The sequence below is a fragment of the Gossypium arboreum genome, chromosome 5 (genome assembly GCF_025698485.1).
Source record: "Gossypium arboreum isolate Shixiya-1 chromosome 5, ASM2569848v2, whole genome shotgun sequence".
NCBI lineage: Eukaryota > Viridiplantae > Streptophyta > Magnoliopsida > Malvales > Malvaceae > Gossypium > Gossypium arboreum.
The window spans coordinates 75260621-75279427 of NC_069074.1; the positions used below are offsets into that span (position 1 = coordinate 75260621).

The 18807-nt window shown below is 35.4% G+C and overlaps 1 non-coding gene across 1 annotated transcript; it reads left to right on the forward strand.

The window, feature by feature from the left end:
- Positions 1–3904: 3904 nt before the first annotated feature.
- On the forward strand, positions 3905–4011 carry LOC128293381 (small nucleolar RNA R71). The gene has a single exon (XR_008283565.1). It is a non-coding gene; the product is annotated as a small nucleolar RNA R71 (small nucleolar RNA).
- The last annotated feature ends 14796 nt before the right edge of the window (positions 4012–18807 follow it).

Below are 18807 nucleotides of genomic sequence, written 5' to 3' on the forward strand. Positions count from 1 at the left end.
ACTAAAATAGAACGTGGGTTTTCAACTCCAACGTGGCATGTCAGATTCGGCCATAACGTCTGGGCCGGGTTTGGGGTGTTACATCGAGTGATTTGAGTGAATCTTTAGTGAGGATGTGAAACTCTATGATATTCTGAATCAAAGGTAATTACTTAGATGAGGGGAGACACTTATGTTTTCAGGATAAAATGCTCAACTTGGAATGTTTGAAACTTTGATGTTCTTTTAGTTGAATTCTCAATGTATGATTACTTATGGATTATTTTGAGATATTATCGATAGAAATTTTAAGTTGAGAAGGATTTATTTTGATTATGAGTTGAAGATTTTGCTTGAGGACAAGCAAATGCTCAAGTGTGGTGGTATTTGATAAACCGTAATTTATACATATTTTTACCCCATGATTAACACATTTTATGGATGATTTTCCCTTAGAATTGGTGAATTCGATGCTCCTAATGCTTTAATTTCATGTTTTATACTTAGGCAAGCATAGAAGAGCGAAAGGAACGAGAAACGGGCCAAAAACAGAGAAAATGGGCCAAAGTACGAAATCAACACAGCCTGGACTTCCTCACACGGGCAGACCACACGGCCTTGTCAATTTGGCAAAATCGAAGCACAACTCACACGAGTAGAACACATGCCCGTGCCATTCTAACAGGTTCGAGCACGGCCTGAAATAATCGCACACGGGCGTGTCACATGGGTGTGTCCCTGCCGAGTCCAAGTTGAGTCTAATTTGAAAAAGGCTAATTTTGAGGGTTTTTAGGCATTCTAAAGCCTATAAATACGCCTTAAAGGAGGAGAAAAAAGGGGAGGCGCAGGGAGGAAGGAAGGAATTACTAGAAGAAAGCTGATTGATCCATCTCAGAAGCCGGATTCATCATCAAAACTGAAGATCTCCCCTCAATTTCCCTTTAGGAGTTTTGGGTTTTCTTTATGTTTTGTATTCATTATTCTTCTGAGATGTTTTCCTTTTTAGTTATGAACTAAATCCCCAGACGTGGTCTTACATGTAACCTCAAATGATGCCACTGTTCCAGACAGGGTTTTACTCATAAACACATATCGAAATCAAAAATCGATGCCATGGACTTACTCATATACATATATCAGTATCCTATGTCATGACATATGTATCCTATTTATTCCTAAGGTTCATACGAGGCTTTCGAATGTCGTATCTCGGTCGAATCAGACTCGAAAGCATAGTAGCCACATTTATTCACATTCGGCCACAATATACTTAGTTTCTAATATTCCATAACAGCAAGTAATTACAACATTAAACTACCAATAAACACGTCTATTTGCTTATAAACTTACAACGGACGTCGTAAAACGCGACGGGGCTGCTAGTCTACAACTTTCGTTTTTCCCCGATCCAAATCTAATTTCTTTAGTTTTTGATCTAAACATATTCAAATTAAGCTCATTCAAAAATATTTTCATTCACTTTTGTCCAAAAACACACAAATGGAAACATTACCATTTTGCCCCTAACATTTGCAATTTTTTTCAATTTAGTCTTTATTGCATAAAACACAAAATGCACAAAATTTGGCTACACTCTAGTTAGGCCTAATGCTCCCTATATACATACAAGTCCATATTTTCCATCAATTTCATAATTTAGTCCCTAAAATTTTTATTTTTGCAATTAAGTCCTAATTACTCAAAATCATAAAAAATTATAATACAAAATATGTTAACCTAACACCTATCTTTCATATTTCATCATCAAACAATAAAATCATAAGCTCTCATCAATGGCATAACTTAAAATATTCATCAAAATTTGAAATTTAAGCATGGGTTTTGAAGTACTCGAAGTAATGATCTCAAAAACATACAAATTATCAAAAACTGAGCTAAAGACATACCTGAATCAAGCCTGAATATAACCGAACCCTAGCTTTTTGTTTTGTTTTCTTTCTTGCTTAAGCTTTGGCAATGGAAGTATATGAGCACTTAGGATAATTTTATGATATAACATATAACATATATTATATAATTTATAACTTGGTTTCCTAAATTACCCCTTTTAAAATTATAACCGAGCTTTATGTGATAAACCCTTTTTCGTCTCTTAAATAAATTAATGGACATGAGTTGGCTTTAAATTTCATGATAAATATATATATACACATAATATCTTATTATAAAATAAAGCTTAATTTACATATATGTATAACTTAAATAAAATAATATAAAACTATTAAAATTTTACCTACCACCGTACCACTTATATAGACATGGGCTATTTACAACTTAAGGGCTTCCATTTAAAAAGCCATTAATAATTCAGTCCTTTTCAATTTATGCGATTAAGCCCTTTTGTTTAATCGGACACCTAAATGACAAAATTAAATCACGAGAATTTCAAATATATAAATTCACACAAAATAAACACAGAAAATAATTTTTTAAGTATTTTTCTGGCTCAAATTCTTGGTCCCGAAACCATCGTTCCGATTAGGGTCTAAATCGGGTTGTTACAGCCTTCCTAAAATTAAAGACACGTCACTATTCTTTTCTATGTCTAGAACAACAAAATCAACTGGGAATATGAATTAGTCAATTTTAATGAGTACATCTTCAATAATACCCCTAGGAAATCTGATTGTTTTGTCTGCTAACTGATTGCTCATCCTAGTTTGTTTGGGTTTCCCAAGACCTAGTTGTTTAAACATTTTATAAGGCATGACATTGATACTAGCCCTTAAATCAGCCAAAGCATTATTAACATCTAAGCTACCAATTAAACAAGGAATCGTAAAACTCCCTGGATCTTTTAATTTATTGGCTAGCTTATTTTATAGTATGGCTGAACAAACTACATTTAACTCCACATGCGACGCCTCATCCAACTTTCGCTTATTTGTTAAAATCTCCTTCAAGAATTTGACTGCGTTTGGCATTTGCGAAAGAGCTTCAATAAACGTTAAGTTAATATGTAATTTTTTTAATATTTTAAGGAACTTACTGAATTGTTCGTTTTTGCGGTCTTTCCTTGTCGCATTGGGGTATGACACACGAGGTTTGTACTCTTTACTTATCGGTGTTTGTTCACTATGGTCTACCTCACCTTTGTTTTTATTTACCACAATTCCTTGCCTTGGTTCTGGTTCAGGTTCGACTAACCCTTCCTCATCTTGAATGGTAATTGCATTGAGTTGTTCCCTTGGGTTAGATTCAGTGTTACTCGGCAGGCTACCTTGAGGTCGTTCAGGAATAAATTTGGTGAGTTGGCCTATCTAAGTTTCAAGCCCTTGGATCGACACTTGTTGATTTTTAAGTGCTGTTTCGGTATTCTGAAATCAAGTTTCTGACATCGAGATAAACTTTGTTAGCATCTCCTTAAGGTTCAGCTTCTTTTCCTATTGGTAAGGTGGTTGTTGAAAACCCGGAGGATGTTGTGGCCTTTGATTCCCTTGACCACCCCACGAGAAGTTGGGATGGTTCCTCCAACCTGAATTATATGTGTTACTATATGGTTATTTTGAGATCTAGAATTATTATTAAACATAATTGAACTTGTTCCTCCTCGGTGCTAGGGTTGAAGGGTTGATATTTTGTGTATGCTCCTCCTCCATTTGAATCGCACCTCATCACTGGATGTACCTGAGTAGAACCACACAAACCGTCAATCTTTTTATTTAAGAGTTCTACCTGGCTAGATAGCATAATAACAGCATCGAGGTTGAAAACACCAGCTGCTTTTGTCGGCTTTGTTCTCATGACTTGCCACTGATAGTTATTCAGTGACATCTCTTCAATAAATTCGTGAGCTACTTTAGGTGTTTTGTTATTGATAGTCCCACCAGCAGCTACGCCGATAAGTTGCCTTGTTGAGGGGTTCATGCCGTTGTAAAACATTTGAACCTGCAACCATAAAGGTAACCCATGGTGAGGGCACCTTCTTAATAGGTCTTTGTATCACTCCCATGCATCATAGAGTGTCTCTAGATCCATCTGCACAAAAGAAGAGATATCATTCCTCAATTTAGCCGTTTTACTAGGCGAAAAATATTTAAGTAAAATTTTTTTGGTCATTTGTTCCCAAGTAGTGATTGACCCTCGTGGTAACGAGTTCAACCACTGTTTAGCTTTGTTCCTCAATGAAAAGGGAGACAACCGAAGGCGAATGACATCATAAAAAACGCCATTGGTTTTAAAAGTGTTGCAAAACTCTAGGAAATTTGCCAAATGAGCGTTTGGGTCCTTGTCTTGCAAACCATCAAACTGAACAAACTATTGGATCATTTGAATTGTGTTAGGTTTCAGTTCAAAATTATTTGCAAAAACAGCTAGCCTAACTATACTTGACTCAGTTCCTATTAAAGTAGGTTTAGCATAATCATACATAGTGCGTGGAGCAGGATTCTGATTTACTGGATCAGCAGCTATCGCAAGAGGTAGCGGGTTTTCCTGATTTTCAACCATCTCCTCGGTTGTGGTAGAAATATCGTCCTCTTGCTCTTCCTCTATGTATTTTAGGCTTCGTCTTATTTCTTTTCAGTTTCTGCGAGCTGTGCGATCGATCTCACTGTTAAAAAGTAATGGTCCTGACAGGTTTCTTCTAGTCATACACTATAAAAACCTGCCAGAAGTGAATAAACAAAAAATTAGAAAAGAAAATAAAAATTTAAATTGCAATAAAAGTAAAATGGCTAAAGTAATAAAAATCGAGTGTTCTTAATATCTTCGTTCCCTGGAAATGACGCCAAAAACTTGATGTGATGTGAATCGTGATAATTTTTATAATTTATGAATCTCCGTTCTCAAAAACTAACTATTATCATGACAAAGGCAAGCGCACCTTATCGAATAGTAGTATAGCTTATGGCAAGACCGGGATGTCGAACCCAAAGGAACTAAAAGTACTAGTATTAACTTTTTTTTTTATTATCTAGCATAAAAATAAAGGGGTTTGTTTTATCTAAACTAATTATTAAACTAAGAACACACAGGAAGTAAATTGGGGAAATAAATTTTGGGAAAACTGAATGATTTGGACACTACCTAAGGGAAAAATCCACCTAGATTTCACTTGTTATTGACTCTGAATCAGACGATTTATTCACTTGACTTGATCCATAGAAATCCCTATGTTATATTATTATCTCTCTCGAGACTAACAACATCTAACCCTAGGTTGATTAATTAAAATCTCTTTCTAATTAAAACCCCCAGTGTTGCATTAACTCGATCTATGGATTCCCTTATTAGGTTTCACCCTAATCCAGAAAAATTATGTCACCCTATCTCTAGGTGTGCAATCAACTACGCTTAATTATGTTACATCTACTCTTTGACAGGGACTTTTGCTCCTCTGAATAATCACATCAACACTTGAATCAATATCCTGGAACATTAAAGCAAGAATTAAGAACTCATAATTAAGAACTAGTCAAATATTTATCATATAATTCAGATAATAATAACAAGATCCGTCTTAGGTTTCATTTCCCTTAGGTATTTAGGGGGTTTAGTTCATATTTATGAAAAAAAAAACATCTCAAAAGAATAATGATAACAAAACATAAAGAAAACCCAAGAACTCTTGAAGGGAATTGAAGGGAGATCTTCAGTCATGAAGGTGAATCTGACTTCTAAGATGGATCAATCAGCTTTCTTCGAGTAATTCCTTTCCTCCTACTCCATGTGTCCCCTTTAATCCTCCTCTCATGTGTTTAAATAGGCTTTAGAATGCCTAAAAGCCCTCAAAAGTGACCTTTTCTGAATAGGACTAAACTTGGGCTCGACAGGGACACACCCGTGTGACATGCCCGTGTTCGATTTCTTTAATCCGTGTTCAAGGCTGTTAAATAGACACGGGCGTGTGGTCTGCCGGTGTATGAAAGTCCAGGCCATGTAGATTTCACATGTTGGTCCATTTTCTCTGTTTTCGACCCGTTTCTCGCTCTTTTTACTCTCCTATGCTCACCTAAGTATAAAACATGAAATTAAAGGATTAAGAGCATCGAATTTACCAAATCTAAGGATAATTCATCCAAAAATATGATAAGCATGGGGTAAAAATATGAATAAATTACAGTTTATCATTGGGACTTCAAAAACGTAAAGAACATTAAAAATGGGGCTTGGAATCACTTACTATGAAGCTTTGAAGCTTGACAAAACCCTAGCTATGAAGAACCCTTGAAGTTTCGGCCTAATGAAGAAGATGGGCACATTTTTCCATTTTTTTCCCTTTTTTAATATTTTAATTTCCAAATGACTAAAATACCCTTCATTAAAACTTTAGTTATTTTTATCTATGTATGTCCATTTTTGTCCATGAAAACTTAATGGTCTAATTACCATTTAAGGACCTCTACTTCAATTATACTCTTAAATTTAATCCTTTAGCATCTAAAACTCATATTTATCAACTTTTGCAATTGAGCCCTAGTAGGTAAATTAAGCATGCTATCTATAAAATTTTTCATCGATACTCTAACACATGCATCTAATCACTCGGTAAATTATAAAAATTAATTAGAAGAAACTTTTGTATCTCGAATTCGTGGTTTCACAACCACTGTTCCGTTTAGGCCCTATTTTGGGATGTTACAAAAAATGGTTTCTTAATTATGATATAATATATCATATATAAGTTAATTATTTTACAAATTTACCCTTTTAAAATTAATTAGAAAACCATATTTAACATATCCAAAACCGTCCACTTATAAAACCAATGGCATAATTGCATTATAAATACCTTACATTAAAAGAAAAGCAATTAGACACTTCAACAATTAGCATTCAAATTTTTCATTTTACGCGATTAGGTCATTTTATTTAATCGAACACTCAAACGATAAAATTAAATCACGAAAATTTCACACATGATAATTCACACATAATAAATACAGAAAATAATTTTTAAATATTTTTTTGACTCAAATTCGTGGTCCTGAAACCACCGTTCCAACTAGGGTCTATATCGGGCTGTTACATAGAGGACACATAGCCGTCTAGCATGACCATGTGTCACACACGGCTGAGACACACGCTTGTGTCTCTGCCCGTGTAGACAAAAATAGGCTATTCGCAAAGCCAAATTGCCACCTTTTTTGCATATACCTACATAAGCTCATATGGTACCAACTTAAGTCACAAATATGCAACCAAAACTCATCAATCAATACACAAATATTCCAAATCCAATATTTCAAACATATCATTTCACCATTTCTATCCATTACCAAAATGTGCCATTAATAAACAATCAATCTCATAATCATCAAACCATCTCAATTTTCATAATAAACTTGCCAATCCCATAGCCAGATATATATATACCCCAAACACATATATGAACACACATCATAAGCCAAATTCACATTCAATATTACCAACATTCATAAGTCAACTTATATGACCAAACACACACTAACATTTACAAGCCAAATCACATGGCTAATATCACAACTCAAAGTACCATAACTAGCCTATACATGCCATATACCATATATATACAACTCTAAAGTACCAAGTAGTTGGTTGGATAGTGTGACGTAGCCTCCGACGATCCCCGAATCTAAGCTAGCTTTGAATTCACTATAAAACACGGAAGAAGCAAACAACGTAAGCTATAAAGCTTAGTAAGTTCGTATGATATAAACTTATATTATTCAACAATTTAAGCATAATAAGATGTAACTCTTGATTACTAACAAACCTTTCACCTTCATGTTCATATGCTATATGTAAACTTCATGACTTATTCAGTTTAAAACTCATAAAATACATATACATACCTGTATTAATCCATAATTGGTTCATACATACACAATATGCCGTTGAATATTCGATATTTCGCACACTAAGTGCCATACCAAATGTCTCGCACACTAAGTGCCATATTCTATAACACCCTGTACCCGAGTCCGTTACCGGAATCGAACACAAGGTGCACACAGACTTAACTATTTTCACAGTCCATTTAGAAATTTCCAGACAAGCTGGTTACTGCGTCACTGTCGCCTTAAAAATCATATCTTGAGTTTCAAAGCTCGAAAATCAGTTTTGTAATTTTTCCCTGAAACTAGACTCATATGTCCATCTACAGATTTGTTTCTAGAATTTTTGGTCGAGCCAATTAATACAGTTTATTAGTTAAAGTCTCCCCTATTCCAGGGTTCGACTACACTGACCTTTATGCATTACGAATTGGATATCTTCCGGTACAGGTCTTCAATACTGATGCCGTTTGTTTCTATAGAAACTAGACTCAAATAGGAATCTATACATATATGGCATGACTCTAATTATCTCTGGTTAATTTACAATGAATTTCCAAAGTCGGAGCAGGGGACCCAGAAACCGTTCTGGCCCTGTTTCACGAGAACTTTAATATCTCTTAACATATAACTCATATGACCTTTTCGTTTCTTCCATATGAAAGTAGATTCATCAAGGTTCATTTACATAATTTATTCACTATTTAATACCATTCCTACAAATTTTAGTGATTTTTCAAATCCACACCACAGCTGCTGTCAGCATCTGTTCTCAAGGTAAACTTTACCTATTTCGTGGTTTCCATGGACCAACTAGAGTTTTGTCATACATAGGTCCACATATAATCATATTTAGCCATTCCGATGGCTGATCATTTGCCCAACACTTCCATTCAGTCTGTAGTCACATCATGAAACCATACATATATACATAAACACAAATGGTCTAATGCCATACTCCACTTTTACGAGCCATTTTCGCATGGCTGTACACACATACATCACAAAACGTACTTGAAAAACAGCAAAGGGTAGTCCTATACATGCCATATCCAAGGTTCAACTAAAAGAGTACCAAAAGGGCTTTGATAGTGTGGATGACTTCGACTTCGATGATCCCGAATCCGATAGCTAACGAGCAGAATCTATAAAACAGAGAGCCAAAGCAACGGGGTAAGCATTTTTAATGCTTAGTAAGTCTCAAGTAATGAATTCAGCTTTGACTAAAGTATTACATTCACATAGATAAATGAATCACTTTATTAATACACATTCTCATAATCATACTTACTTCACACTTCATCAACATATACACACAAGGTATCAACCTATCTAAGAGCCGAAAGTTCGTTAGTCGATTGAACGAATACTATTTCAAACGGATCGACTTTTCCGATGCACATGTAAACATACCTTATCGTATGGGTTTTTCGAGCGTATTAATTGAATTTATTACAGCACCAAAACGCTCACCTTCAAATCGAGCTTCTTCGGAATTTAGCCGGATATAACCACAAGCACAATTGCCTTCGGGTCTTAACCCGGATTTGGTAACTTGCACAAATGCCTTGGTCTTAGCCGGATATAACAACTTCATACGAATGCCTTGGTCTTAGCCGGATACAATCACTAGCATAAATGCCTTCGGGACTTAGCCCGGATATAATCACTAGCATAAATGCCTTCGGGACTTAGCCCGGGTATCATTCGAATGCTCATGTACACATATATCAATAATCACGACACATCCATATTTCATTTTTGTTACTAAGGCTCAAACACAAAACATTTATCAAACCTTTCCAATTTCGGCTCAATAGCCACACACAAAGAGCATGATTTCAATTGACTTTATAACTTAGTCCCTACGCACATTTGGCTATCCGCCATAATATGACAAATCATTTCAATATAATTCAAGTAGGGTCATTACTCGAAGACTTACCTCGGACGTGGTCGAGCGATTTTGACGGCTACTTGACTACTTTTTCCTTCCCTTTATCGGATTTAGCTCCCCTTTGCTCTTGAGCTTAATTTAACAAATAAATTGATTTAATCATTTGAGCATCGAAAGATGTAACACCCCAAACCCGAGACCATCGCCGGTGTCGGACCCGAGGGTTAACAAACCAAGTTCACATGTTTTTGCCCACCAATTTGACATTTCCAGTCAGGCTGGAAAACTGCGTCACTGTCGCCTTAAAAATCATATCTCGAGTTTCAAAACTCGGAAACTGGTTTCGTAAATTTTCCCTGAATTTAGACTCATATATACATCCATGGATTTATTTCTAGGATTTTGGTCGGGCCAATTGGTACAGTTTATTAGTTAAAATTACCCAAGTTACAGGGATCGACTGCTCTGACCTTCGCGCGGTATAACTTGAATATCTCTCTGCACAGGGCTTTAATGCTGGTGTCGTTTGTTTCTAATGAAACTAGACTCAAAATGGAATCTGTACATATAAGGTATATCTCCTAATTCTTTTGGATAATTTATAGTGAATTTTAAAGTTGCGACAGGGAACCCAGAAACCATTCTGGCCCTGTCTCACAATAGCTTTAATATCTCTTAACCTGTAACTCCTATGACCGTTTCGTTTCTTCCATAAGAAAATAGACTCATCAAGGTTCATTTACATAGCTTATTCACTATTTGATTCCATTCCTATGAATTATGGTGATTTTTCACATTCACGCCACTGCAGCTGGCAGCATCTGTTTTAAGGTAGGACTTACCTATTTGGTAGTCTCCATGATTCAACTAATCTTGCCATACATAGGTTCATATATGATCATTTTAACCATGCCAATGGCTGATCATATGACCAACATTCCCATTTCCAAACCATAGCCACATCATGACCCCAAATATATATACATACAACCCACAATAAGTCTAAGTTCATGCTCCCTTTTGAGCCATTTTCGCATGGCCATACATACCTACATTACAACGTATTTAACAAACAAGAGGTAGTCCTATACATGCCATCTCAAGTTCAACCAAAATTTATACCAAAATGGAGGCTTGATAGTGTGGATGACTTGACTTCAACGATCCCGAATCCGATTGCTATCGAGCGAAATCTAGAAAACCGAGAGCCAAAGCAATGAGTAAGCATTTTTATGCTTAGTAAGTCTCAAGGAATATAATCAACTCTAATTACAGCAATACATTCACATAGTTAAATGCATCATTTCATTAATGCACATTCACATAATCATACTTACTTCACCATCCCAACTCTTATGTTCATACACAAATAACGGCTTCATTAAGGCCGATAACTCGTTCCATCATAGGAGCGGATATTCACACGCTCTTACTCCTAGCGCAAAAGCACACACCGCACTTACCTTGTCATTGGGAAATTTCACAAGTGCATTAGCTGAAATTTTCCAGCAAGCTTATAATTTTCAAATCGCATACCTTCGAGTTTAACCGGATGTCGCTACTCGATCAATCGCCTTGGGACATAGCCCGGTTATGGTAACCCGCACCAAGGCCTACGGGACTTAACCCGGATATCACGATTTGCACAAATGCCTTCGGTCTTAGCCGGATAGAATGACTTCATACGAATGCCTTGGTCTTAGCCGGATGTAGCCACTAGCACAATTGCCTTGGTCTTAACCGGTTATAATTTCCAGCATAATTGTCTTGGGGCTTAGCCCGGATATCATTCAATTTCTCATGCACACATACATCAATAATCATTGGACATACATATTTATTTTCGTTACTAAGGCTCAAACACAATTATAATCACTAACATAATCGCCTTCGACTTAGCCCGTATCATTCGAATACTCATACACACATAAATCAATAATCAATACATCCATATTTCATTCCACATAATTCAAGTAAGGTCACTTCTTGAGGACTTACCTCGGATGTTGTCGAACGGCTTTTACGGCTATTCGATTACTTTTTCCTTCCCTTGTCCAATTGTGGCCCTCTTAGCTCTTGAGCTAATTCAAACAAATTCAATTTATCAAAACCTCATTGTGCTAGCTTATGGCGAATATGACAAGGAATTTAAATGGTCATATGGCCACCCTTTAGCTTGAATACACAATGGTCATGCACATTTTATACTACATCAAGCAATTCAATACAATTTATTCGAGCATCAAGGAAAAGCTAAGGCCTTCAATAGGCTACCCAAGGCCGAATATACTTGTCCATGTTGAGGCCAATTATGCACTTAATACCACACAAAACAGCATGCATTTTACTAGTTAATGCTTTGCATATTGTAGCTCAAAACTTACAATATAGCATCAAGCACTCATATGTGTGCTAGGCAATGTGCTTACAATTTCACAATTATTCTTCAACATCTTCTTCTTTAAACAAACTTATTCATCACTTCCTTCATAACCAAAACATCATGTGCAAACATATATATACATATATGAGCATGGCGAATTTCAAGGTGTCCATAGCCATCCAAAACACAAATTTTAACTAACATGCAAGAAGCATGAACCATGCTCATGAATGCATCATGGCGAATATGACAATCATGCTCCTTTTCAACTTCAATCATGATAAAACAAAAGAAAGCTCAAAATCTTACTCAAGAGTAGACAATCCATCATTGCATGCATCATCATCAAGCTTCACACTTAGCATGCAATGGCTTTATCACCATAACAACTTTGGCCAAATACCATTTCCATGGCTTAACAAAGATTTGAGCCATGGCTAACATGCACATCAAGTTAGCAACCAAAACATGCATGAAACTCCTAACACAACCTCATACATACCTTAATCTTGATGCAAACTTAGCCAAATCTCCTTCTAGATCTCTTCCAAACCAAGCATGAAGCAAAAATCCTCCTTCTTCCTTAGTTTTGGCTCAAAGAAAGGATGAACAAAATTTTTTCTTTCCTTCTCTACAACTCACGGCAATGGGGGATTACCACACTCACACACATTTTTTTTTCATTTTTTATCACCCATACACCTTTGTTTATTATTTCACCCTAATGCACCAACAAAACATGTTTCATGACATGTTTAGCCCATCCTCCTTGTCATGGCCGCCACCACCTATAAAGGGGAATTTGACATGCAAGTCCATTATTTTGCATGCATGCTTTAATTAGTCATCACACATTTCCTATCATACTTTCAAAGTTCATTACTAAGTCCTTTCTTGTGGAATTCACCCTTATAACACTAAATCAATCATCATAAAATGTCATACATGAGCACACACATATTATAGGCATCAAAATAAATTTTTAATTATTTTTATGCCTCGGTTTTGTGGTCCCGAGACCACCTTCCGACTAGGGTCAATTTTGGGCTGTCACAAAAGAGGAATTCAAGGTACTTAGCCCACATATTTTCATTAGACATTAAAGTCACATATGTACGGAAATCATGAATCAAACTCAACACATTAGTTAGTACTCTCCTTAGTCGAATTTTCCAAGCCAAGAATAGGCATCAATATGCTTGCCTCTAACCGAATGCATGCACACCAATTCCCCTCATGTGGCCAAATATGCATGTCCATGTTGAGGCCAATTATACACTTAATACCACACAAAAACAGCATACATTTTACTAACTAACGCATTCCATATTGTAACTCAATACGCATCAATCATTTATTTCATAACCGTAACATCATCATATGCAAATATATACCTTGAGATGGTATATATGTCATACCAATACATCATATGCAAACATATGTACATATAGGTGCAAGGGCCGAATCTCAAGTTGATTATAACCAAATATAAACATGTATCTCAAAACACAAATCTTACCTATCATGCAATAAGCATAAATCATGCTTATGGATATACCATGGCCGATACTTCTAACAACACCAAATGAAAATGTACTTCATGGATCTAAGGTAGACCCAAGAAAGGAACTCATAATCATCAAGATTTAGCATGAAACACAATCATCACCCTTATAAATCTCCATAGCCGAAACCTTACTTATTCCAAAATCACAATTTCAACATGGTTTACAAAAATCACTTCATATCTCATCAACACGACATCAACACCAAGCAAGAATGATACATCCATGGCCGAGTGTCATCTCCATCACATAGCAAGATTTAGGCCATGGGCTAGGTAGAGCTCAAGCTAACAACTAAAACATGCATGCATCTCATGGAACATCATCACACATACCTTAACTTAGATGCAAGTATGGCCAAATATCTTCCACCTTTCTCCTTTCAAACCGGCCAAGAAGAACCAAAGGATGAAGCCTTTTCTTTTTCTCTTTTCTTCTTCCTAGTTTCGGCTAGCAAGAGCATGAATGATGATCTCTTTTTTTTTTTTTTTCATTTCTTATTACTAACTTTTTATTTAATTGTTTCCTCCCATGATGCACCAACAAAACATGTCATAGACATGTTTTGCCCATCCTCCTTTGTCATGGCCGGCCATTAGCAAATAAAAGGGGAAATTGACATGCAAACCCCTCATTTTTGCATGCATGATCAACTAGTCATCACACATTTCCCCATCATACTTTCAAAGTTTACTACTAGGTCCTTTCTAGTGAAATTCACATTTATAACTCTAAATCAAATCATCAAAAATGTCACGAACGAATTAACACATATCATAGGCATCAAAATGAACATTAAATTATTTTTATGCCTCGGTTTTGTGGTCCCGAAACCACATTCCGACTAGGGTCGATTTTGGGCTGTCACATATTCAATGTCTCGCACACTAAGTGTCATACTCAATGTCTCACACACTAAGTGCCATACTCAATGTCTCGCACACTAAGTGCCATACTCAATGTCTCGCACACTAAGTGCCGTATATAGCTGAAGCTATCTTAAATTGCACACTAAGTGCTAAACATAGCTGATTTATCGTCGAATATGCCCATAATCTCGTATATACAATTTATGCAATATCAAAGCATTACAACCATAATTTTAATAATGTTTATCATGTACGAACTTACCTCAGATGCTAAAATGGCGATTTGAGTCGATTATTCGATAACTTTTGTTTTTCCCCGATCTAGGTCCAAATTCCTCCTTTCTTGATCTAATTGTATTCAAAATCAACTCAATTATTCATCAATTCATTCAATTCAGTCCATAAACACTTATTTAAGAATTTTTACACTTTAACCCCTAAAGTTCCACATTTTTATAATTTAGTCCTTATTTCATAATTACATAAAATTCACACAATTCAATGCTTAACCGATTTATGCTTGAGTCCCTAGCAGCCATATTTATCAACATTTCTCACATTTAACCACACATTTTACAAATTTCACAATTTAATCCTTAATATGCATTTTTTTTACCAAATATCACTTTACAAAACATGATAATCTATCAACAAATATCCATTTTTAATCATCAACTATCACAAAACTTATGAATTCATCAATGGAATTTTACAAAATCACCAAAAATCTCAAAAAGTAAGGCACGGGCTAGCTAGTACTCAAATCAATAATCACAAAAACATAGAAATTATCAAAAACTGAACTAAAACTGTACCTTAATCAAGCTTAATATGTGTCGAAACCTAAAACACCGTCAATGGCTTTCTTCTCCCTTAATATTCGGCCAAGATGAAAATAAGATGGACAAAAATTCAATTTTTATTTTATTTTATTATCATTAATAACCATTTTACAAATTTAACCTTAATTAAACCATTTAAAACAACTTAATGGATGCCTTTTTATGATAAATTCCACTATTAATGGTCTAATATCAACATAAGTACCTTTCATTTAATAAATCATATCAATTAAACACCTTTATCAAATAGAATGTAACTTTTGTATTTTACGCGATTTAGTCCTTTTATCAAATTAAGCATTCAAATGCTAAAATTATTTCATGAAACTTTCACACATATATAATCACATGCTATAAACACAAAAAATATTATTAAAATAATTTTTTGACCTCTGATTTGTGGTTTCAAAACTACTATTCTGATTTAAATAAAACCAGTCTATTACATTACCGGGCTTACTACAAAAGCATTCACACAATTTTGATTCATAAATTTGCGTCCAAATTAAAACCATTCACATTTAAACATTAAGTCCCTAATACGAGCCTACGAGGCCCAAAACATACTTTGGAAGTGGTTCGGGACTAAACCGAGAACTTTAGAAATTTTACAAAATTTAAGAAATTTTTCCTCTAAACAAGGGTCACACGCCTGTGTGGTTTGGGACACGCCTGTGTGGGCAGGCCATATGGTCACACACGCCCGTGCCCCTAACCCGTTTAACTCTTTGTTTTGCAATACATGAACAAATTGATGTCACACGGCCAAGTCACACACTCGTGTGCTAGGCCATGTGGATAATTAAATTTTCACAAAATAAGTGCAAACTTCACAAGCCTAGGACACATGCCCATGCCTGAGGCCATGTTTGTAATAGCCCGATTTAGACCCTAATCGAAATGCTGATTTCGGGACCACAAATCTGAGTCAAAAAAATATTTAAAAATTATTTTCTGTGTTTATTTTGTGTGAATTTATATCTATGAAATTTTCGTGATTTAATTTGGTCGTTTGAGTGTCTGATTTGATAAAAAGGACTTAATCGCGTAAAATGAAAATTAGGTGGTAACTTATATAAGGGCCGAATTATTAATGGTTTTCTAAGTTGGGGTATTTATTTTGTAATTATGCCATTAGCTAGATGTTTGGACGGTAACAGACATAGGTTATAAAATTCCATTATTATTTCATTAAGGTTATTTAAGTAATTTACCAAATAAACATATAATAGTTAATAATAAGTTATCAAATTCATTTTCTTATTTCATTATTCTCCATTGTCAAAACTTAGAAAAAGAAAAAGAAAGAACAAAAGCTAGGGTTTAGTCAATTTGAAGCTCAATTAAGGTATGAGTTTAGCTCGGTTTTTGATAATTTCTATGTTTTTGAGATCGTTGCTTAGTAATTGATAAACCATAATTTATACATATTTTTATCCCATGCTTAGCACATTTATGGATGGTTTCTCCTTAGATTTGGTGAATTCGATGCTCTTAATCCTTTAATTTCATGTTTTACACTTAGGTGAGCATAGGGGAGTAAAAAGAGCGAGAAACGGGCCAAAAACAAAGAAAATAGACCCACATGGGAAATCAACATGGCCTGGACTTCCTCACACGGGCGTGTCACATGGCCGTGTCCATTTGGAAGGATCGAAGAACGACTTACATGGGTAGACTACACGCCGTTCCTATTCAACAGCCTTGACCACGGGCTAGAGTAATCACACACGGGCGTGTCACACGGGCGTGTCCCTACCGAGCCCAAGTATAGTCCTATTTGGAAAAGGCCAATTTTGAAGGCTCTTAGGCATTCTAAAGCCTATTTAAACACCTGAGGAGGCACTTAGGAAGGGGGACGCGGAGTAGGAAGCAAGGAATTACTCAAGGAAAGCTGATTGATCCATCTCAGAAGCCAGATTCATCATCAAGACTGAAGATCTCCCTTCAAGTTCCTTTAGGAGTTTTGGGTTTTCTTCTATTTTGTTATCTTTATGCTTTTGAGATGTTTCCTTTCATAAGTATGAACTAAACCCCCTAAATACCTAAGGGGAATGAAACCTAAGACAGATATTGTTATTATTATCTGAATTGTATGATAAATATTTGACTTGTTCTTAATTATGTGTTCTTAATTCTTGTTTTAATATTCAAGGATATTGATTCAAGTTAATGCTCTTATTCAGAGGAGGAATAGACCTTATCTAAGAGTAAATTTTTCATAACTAAGCGGAGTTTATTGCACGCCTAGAGATAAGGTGATAAGATTTTGTCGAATTAGGGTGAGACCTAATAAGGGGATCCATAGATCGAGTAAATGCAACACTAGGGCGTTAATTAGAAAGAGATTTCAATTAATCAACCTAGAGCTAGACATTATTAGTCTCAAGAGAGATAATAATATAACTTAGGGATTTCTACGGATCAAGTCAAATGAATAAATAGTCTGATTCAGAGTCAAATAACAAGTGAAGTCTAGGTGGATTTTTCCTTAGGTATTGTCTTAATCAATTGAATTTTCCCAAAAGCTTTTTCCCAATTTTCTCTCTGTTCACTCTTAGTTTAGTTAATTAGTTTAGATAAACAAATCCCTTAATTTTTAGGCTAGATAATAAAGAGAAAGTAATTACTAGTACTCTTGGTTCCTTTGGGTTCGAAAATCTGGTCTTGCTAAAGCTATACTACTATTCGATAGGTATACTTGCCTTCATTGTGATAATAGTTAGTTTCAAGAAAAATTAATTATAAATTTTTAAAACCTGTCGCGAATATCACGTATCAAGTTTTTGGCGCCGTTGCTTGGGAGCTAGGATATTAGGAACACTCGATTTTTATTACTTTAGCCATTTTACTTTTATTGCAATTTAAATTTTTATTCTCTTTTCTAATTCTTCATTTATTTTCTTCTAGTAGGTTTTTTCTAGTTTATGACCAGAAGAAACCCGTCAGAACCACTACTTTTTGACGGCGAGATCGACCGTATAGTTCGCAAAAATTGAAAAGAAATAAGGTAAAGCCTACGAGAAACAGAGGAAGAGCAAGAGGACGATACTTGAACCACAACCGAGGAGATGGCTTAAAACCAAGAAAATCTGCTACCTCCTGCGATTGCTGCTAATCAGAATCCTACTCCACGTATTCTGTATGATTATGCTAAACCTTCTTTAACAGGAACTGAATCGAGCATAGTTAGGCCTGCTGTTGCTGCAAATAATTTTGAACTGAAACCTAACACCATTCAAATGATCCAACAGTTTGTTCAGTTTGATGGTTTGCAGGACAAGGATCCCAACGCTCACTTATTTTTAGAGTTTTGAGACACTTTTAAAATCAATGGCATTTCTGATGATGCCATTCTCCTTCGGTTGTTTCCCTTTTCGTTGAGGAATAAGTTTAAATAGTGGTTGAACTCATTACCACGAGGGTCAATCACTGCTTGGGAACAAATGACCAAAAAGTATTTATTAAAATATTTTCCATCGGCTAAAACAACC